The following is a 7,191-nucleotide window of genomic DNA, read 5'->3' as shown; positions in this document are numbered from 1 at the left end:
GAGACGAGCGAATCAGCCCAAGCCATCCAATCAGCAGTGACCCATCACGTTGCCCAGGGATACCCACACCACTGAAGGAGTGGCTTGTCACCTGAAGAATTCTTGGTGGAGCACTGCTCTTGTCATTTGTCTTCTAAGCAGATTATCGGAGCAGAGTTTTTCCAAATGCATTACCAGCGAGGAACAATCAATTTATATTTAACATGGCATTTATCCGTACCCCAGTACATGCAATATTAGTACATCATCCTGATGCGTCCAGTACCATGTGATCTAAATGCTTTTCATTTGTAAAATATTTTTAAGAACTCTACTGCCAGATATGTCAGATATTTGTATGAGACAGAACCTGCTCTGTATGAAATCTGTAGATTTTCTTACTTTTGTTTTTGGAGTCAGAGATCCAGCTATACCTCCTGAAGACATATTATCCGTCACCATGCCATTATATGGCAATAAATAATTTAAGGAAATTTTAGGATTGATTCAGAAATGAGATTGAGGAGCCTCAGGTGTTTCCAGCCATGATAGTAGCAACCAGTGTGTTCAGTTTGGGTCAAACTGAGCCATCTGAAATTTTTAGAAAATGAGGAGTGACTAAAGCAGTGTAAATTTGGTTCTTGTTTTCCATTTGTTGTTCATTTTTTGTATTTTATATCTTTTTGCCTATATGGTCTTGTTGAATATAAAAACAACAACACACACACACAATATGCACAAATTCATTGTCCCATTGAAACAGCAGTATACTGGGGGGTCACATTTCTGACAAAAGGTTTGCATTTGCATGTTGTAAGCCGTAACAAATTCAAAAAATCAAAGATATACAGTTCAGTTGACCTTAAATTCACAAAATTTAACATCTTCATAGTATAGTCTACCGTGGTGCTGCGTGTTACACATGACGCTCGCTACACGTCTCGAACATCACATCAGCGGCCATTTTCAAGCGTTTGCCAAACGCAGGGGAGTCACAGTAACGCGCACGACCAGCTCAAGGTCTTTCGAATCTCCAGGGACTGGATGCGCTGCGGCGAGGCAAAACTTCAAGATCCTCACGGGACCCGTCGCATGCGACCGTGCCCTCATCCCGCCAGCCGTTTGTGCTTAAAGAGAAGAGGGAGAGGAGGCGATGACAATCCGCCCTTTGTTTCCGAGTAACGAGACCGCCGGCCAAACTCTTCCTTTGAATGGGCGAAGCTGTGAGATTTCCCCGTTGAGCAACTCGACGGCCGTTCGCTGGAAGCGGGACAGAACTTTGGAACTGAATTGCGCAGCGGCAGCGGTGAAGATATCGTCTTTCTGATCTTCGTTTGATGCAGCAGAGGGTTATCAAGGGCAGGCTGTGTGCGCGTGTGTGTGTGTGTGTGTGTGTGTGTGTGTGTGTGTGAGAGAGAGAGAAAGTTCCCTCCTCTGCCTTCAAGGGTATGATAACTGAGCGAGGTACTGTACAGAACTTTTATGTCTGGACACACCTATCAATTTAGGGTATGTTAAGCACACATTGGGTGTGTAACAGTTAATTTGATGGACATTACTCATTTTATCCCTTGCGTATTTTTTTTACAGTCCTGTCTTGTTTGCCTCAAACCCAAGATCCTGTTTGAACCTGGACTCGCCCACCAATTACAAACTGCTGTATGTTTGACGCAGAGCGCCATTATTATACTACACTGTAATAAACCGGTAGGTCCGTATGGTGGTAATATTTGACTCACATTATAAACACAGTTTAATCCGTTTAAAATGAACCGTGAAAGTGCTCTGCGCCTTGAATTTCTACACATTTCTACACATCGCCTCCTCCAGGAATATATAGGTTTATAGGTTTATTTTTACTAAATTAATGTTAGTCCGTACGTGTCCCGTACGTCTCTGCCAAGACAACTACGAAACGATTTTAAAAAAAAATCGTATGCAGAAACGAACTAATTACATTTCCAGAGCTTCTGAAACGACAACATTAATTTTACGGTAGGCTAGGTTATTCCGCGGCTCAGTGTCTCCTGAGACTGGAAAAGTCAACATGGAGTGCCTGGTGTTTCAACGTCCTGCGCCTCCGAGCCCACCGCGTTCATCTGTCATGCGATCCGAGGGCGAAGGTCACGTTTCCCGACTCACGAGCGGATCGAGAAGGTGCAATTTGCGATGTCTTTATTGAAGTGGGAGATCCACCCCACAGGAAATGAAAACGGCTTTCGGGGTTCTCTCTGCCACACGTGCGGAACGAGGGTTTTAAGGGGCTTTGGTCGTGATGTACATCCCGGTACCCCAAAAAACGGGACAAATGCACTGCGAGGGGGCCAACCTGTCTTCTTGCCGTGCTAGTACAGGGGCACTCAATGTGAGATCAATACCACTCAGTGTAGCATCGCATTCACCACCACACCTGAATAGCAAATCGTCCAGCTTTGCATTTAAAAGAAAAAAAAAAAACGCCTCACAAACTTTGTGCGCATTCCAAGTTTGCTTGTAGGTTTCGAATAATGTTTTGCATTGAACGGCTCATGCTTGGTATTTTTTTTCTCTTTTTAATATGCAGATAAAGCACTGGTACAGCCAAAAACACATCAGAGCACACATGTGCCTCAGACCGGTCCCAAAATGAGAACGCTAAAACCTGGTAGCGATTAGCATGGGAGGACGTCGAGTGTGGTTCACCCACCCCGGAGAGGAGAGGCCCGTTTTTTTTTTTTTGGGAAGTCGAAGCATTGGAGCGCGGGGGGCTTATCGGACCCATCTACCCAGTGTTCTGCATTTCCGCAGTCGGGGATTGGACAGCGAGAGGAACGCGCGCTCGAAGGAAGGCCGGGCCCATCTGGATTCCGCAGCCCCGGGTTTACCCACGAGCTCTTCGTTCGACGGCGACCCAGAAAAAATATTCAGACGTTGATGGAAAACAGGCTCTCTCCGCCGCACGGGTGGGGCGAGGCGGGGGCGGGGGGGGGGGGCGGGGAGCATTTGGGCTCTCAGCGCCGGCTTTCAAAAGGACTCCCAATGACTTCGGGAGGAAACCGGCGACGGGTCCCTGCTAAACGGACGGGTGTCAGAGGTGAATTCGGAACGGCGCGTACTTGATCAGCGGAGCGCGGCGCGGGAGCGGCGGTCTCGGGCTTAATGGAGGGCTTAATGCGATTACGTGCTCTCCCCAGACACTTCGCTTCTGGCCTTTTTCGCGCGGCCACGTCGGCGATTAGTGCAGCGTAAGCGCGTTGAGGGCTCTCAGACAAAAGAGCTGGATCACACCTGGGAACGGAACCCAAATGCTCGCTGCGCGCGCGTCTTGCGACTGCGTGAATAGAGAAAAACAAATACATACACATTTCATCCCTGCTGAAAAATTCCTGCTTAAACCAGCCCAAAGCTGGTAAAGCTGGTTTAAACTGGGTTTTTGAACAGTTCTAGCTGGTCAACTGGCTGCTTGCCAGCTGACCAGCCTGTACAGTCAGCAAGTCCACCAGTCTGACCACCAGCTTAACCAAAGCTTTAATTTGTCCAGCTAGGGACCAGCTTTGATCAGCCACAGACTAGCTGGAGGCTTGCTAGAAGTGTCGAAAACACCATGTTAAACTCTCTTAGAATCCCAGCGGGTCTTAGCTGGAATTTTCAATAAAACTTTAAACTTAAATCCCCCCTTAAACTTAACTCCACCAAAAAAAGCCAGTCAACTAATCATTTCAGTTTCCAAACGAATCAGCAAACAGAAAAGTTAAAGGGTGGGCACCTAGGGTTATTGGGTGCGTTACACTCCTCAAAAGAAATAAACATACATATTAGTTGCTCAACCCACGGCAAGCTAAAAAAAAAAAAAAGGTCACTTAGTTCAACATCAAATCCAAAACTAAAGGGATTTCAAAAAGGTTCTGAAAAGCTCCTGTGGAGTGCCAACAGAGTCACATAGCAAGTGTTAAAAGGGTCCTAAATGTCACCCGCGATGGATGCCGACTGCATTTGCCCCTAAAATAAACAAACTTTAAAATCTATAAAAAAACTGATAAAAAAAGTCAGAGAGCATCAAAATATTGTGACCAAACCAAAGCAGTGAAACCACAAAAATGTAGGCTTCTGGCTGCTTGCCAATGAGCCTGGTAATGTGTGTTTCAACATTCACAGCATTTCACCTCCAACTGAGGTGCCAGACTTGCTTAAATACCATTTGGGCCAGCCACAGATGAAACAGATTCTGACTAACGAGTTTAGTCCAATCAGCGAGCGCCACACGTAACCAAAATCGACCTCAAAATGGAGGGAAAAAAACCGAAACCTGCAACAAGCGGAAGATAAGCTGTGGCCGATTGCTACTTCATATGCAAATTCCAGTTAAAGCAGGGAATTACTTGTACAGTTTCTGGACTTCCTAGAAGTTAATAGATATTTTTAATATAAAGTGGTTTCATCTGAGGTACCAAACACAGACTACACAACTATAAGTTAATGGACTTACTTTGGCTGATTCAACAGCATATTGTCTTTAGGAAACACCCTTGATACTTTAAAAATGTATTTTTAAATATAGTGGTAGGAAGCACAGAAATGTCCTACAGTTGTGTTTGTAATACATTTTTCCTCCAAGTCTAGAAGTGCCGGTGGCGAAGCTGACAGCTGTTCTGTTCAGAGAATGCCCGCAGCCTTTCACTCCGAGAATGTTTTCAACTTCAGACTCTCTGAAGGAATTAGTGTTGATACTGTAGACCAGTGCTACGGCAGCCATATTGGCTGAACCAGCAGTGCAGCCCATGATTCGTAAATGTTTTCTGCTGACATGGGGAGCGGTTACTGGAGAGCCTCATGGGATGCCCCCCCTCCCACCCCCACCCCCCCCACCCAGTAGCCAGCTCTTTGACTCCGGACAGTGGCAGCTTTGAGGAAGGTGTAATGAATTCCACATTGCTTCCTGGTTCACGGAACCACAATCAAATTTGTCGACTCCCAGATCTCCAGTTCTCACTCTTTACTTAACCCAGCTTCCCTCTGGGCTTTTGCTGCCCGAATCCTCACCCTCACCCACCAATACACCCACCCCCTTCCCCCCCACCAGTCACTGCACCTGATCTTAAGTAAATGACCAGTAGGGCTATTCACAGATCCCACAGAATCCTACATGTAATTATTTTAAATCTTGTATTACATGGTTTTATCCTATAAGGATGTTTTTGTTCGTGTACCTGAGCCATTGAAGTGGGAGCTGGTCAAAAAATAAAGAGAGTCTTCCCAGTGTTTGTTTTATGCTGCGACAGATGGGGTTGTGCCACAAAACATTTTTTTTTTTTAATGTTCTGGAACAAGATCCGCGGTCACAAATGAAGTTTCCTCCATGTCCTGTCCTTGAATCAAAGAATTGTTTCTGAGCAATTTATTTTTAAAGATCAAACATCAGAAGAGACGCAGAAGCGGGACTCAGCGAGCAGAGGACGGAACCTTCAGAATGAGAGGAGGTTAGATTCGGAATGGAGAAAATGACAAAGGATTAGAGCTGAGTCAGAAACAAAGAACAAAGTGATTTCTGTGTCTGAGCAGTCGGTAGGTGGAGTGGGCGTCCATTTTGAATTGTACACAAGCGCTGGCCGATTATAACCATCCTGGAATGCCTGCAGGGCTCAGGCAGCTCGCTATCTCTCCCTCCGAAAAGGCTACCGGAATAATAACTGAATTTTTCCTCTGTACACCACAGAGCCATCTCAGGGGCATACGTTTTGCATGGTTATTTAAAACAGCACATGTGGCAAAGCTTTTTTTTTTTTTAAATCCTCCCCCGATTCAGAGTTGGAAAGGATCTGCCTCACTCTGTACAGGCTCTCAGCTGTCCAATCCAGTCGCTATTTATACATTTCTGAGTCAGAAATAAGGGGAGGATAGACGTCGCCTGATTGACATCAGATGTCCTCGTAATTCGTGTTTACAAAAGAGTGGCTGCGTTATACACTATTGTATCCACCTTTTTTTTTTCCAAGCTTGAGTTCCACACATCCCTCCACAAAGCTTGGGATTACGGCGTCCAGCAAAGTACGGCAACAGTCAAATAACCTGGGGGAAGCTTAGCGGAGTGAGGCGAGCGCTCAGACACAGCGTAGTACGAGGCCCTTCATTGAAAACACATGCCTTTCACTCACATCCAGGGCTGGAAATCCCTCTCTGTGCCCTTTGATGTTTACGTCTCGGCCCTACCCTTCAAAGGTTCCATCGAATGGAATTATCCATCGGACGTTCTTGTTTAAATCAAAGAGCACACTGATGCAATTGTCAGTGTATCTGCAATTGTGACTGTACAACAGGCCTCACGGTATTATCGGTACAGAATCAACTGTACACTAAGCCTAAGAATACACTGATAAGTGGCACTGCAGTGTATGTGGCTTAATGTAATTATGGATCCCCTCCTCACCCAAACCAAATGCAATTGAATTTTTTTTAAATAAGTGATTGAAGAGCGAGCACATAAAAATGTATTGAATGTTTAGCCTTAACAAAGGGCTGTTGGCATGTCAATACGCTGTTCCTATGTTTTGAGCCTTATCTTGTATGACAGTGGATGGACACATTTCTTGCATGAAGCTCCCATAGTTAGTGCACTATGGTCTCGTTTTCTGTAATGTCTATGAAATGCTTAATGTGAATAGTATTACACTGGCAGTTTTTTCTAAGGACAATATCATCCATCTATTATCTATACCCACGTATTCCTGGTCAGGGTCACGGAGGGTCCTGGAGCCTATCCCAGCATGCATTGGGTGAGAGGTGGAAATACACCCTGGACAATTTGCCTGTCCATCGCAGGGCACACACACCATTCACTCACACATACACATATCTGGGGGAAATTTAGACTCTCCAATGAAACTAAACTGCATGTCTTTGGACTGTGGGAGGAAACCGGAGTACCTGGAGAAAACCCACGTGGACACGGGGAGAACATGCAAACTCCTCACAGAAAGGAGAACCAAGGACCTTCTTGCTGTGAGGCGACAGTGCTACCCACTACACCACCGTGCTGCCCCCCTGAGGACAACAGAATTCTTAAAAGTAAAATTTTATCATTTATGACAGGGAATCAAGCTATTGATTGAATCTAACCTGTTACATTTCTACCACAATAACCATACGTACCAGCACATACATTTAATAAAATGGGGTAAATTTTTCCTTTAAGAAAAAATATTGAGTGAATCCAGGAATCAGCGACCACGTGTTTAA

Source organism: Anguilla anguilla, chromosome 6, assembly GCF_013347855.1.
Source record: "Anguilla anguilla isolate fAngAng1 chromosome 6, fAngAng1.pri, whole genome shotgun sequence".
Classification (NCBI taxonomy): Eukaryota; Metazoa; Chordata; class Actinopteri; order Anguilliformes; family Anguillidae; genus Anguilla; species Anguilla anguilla.
The sequence above is the reverse complement of the archived record's forward strand: the minus strand, read 5'-3'. Positions refer to the sequence as shown.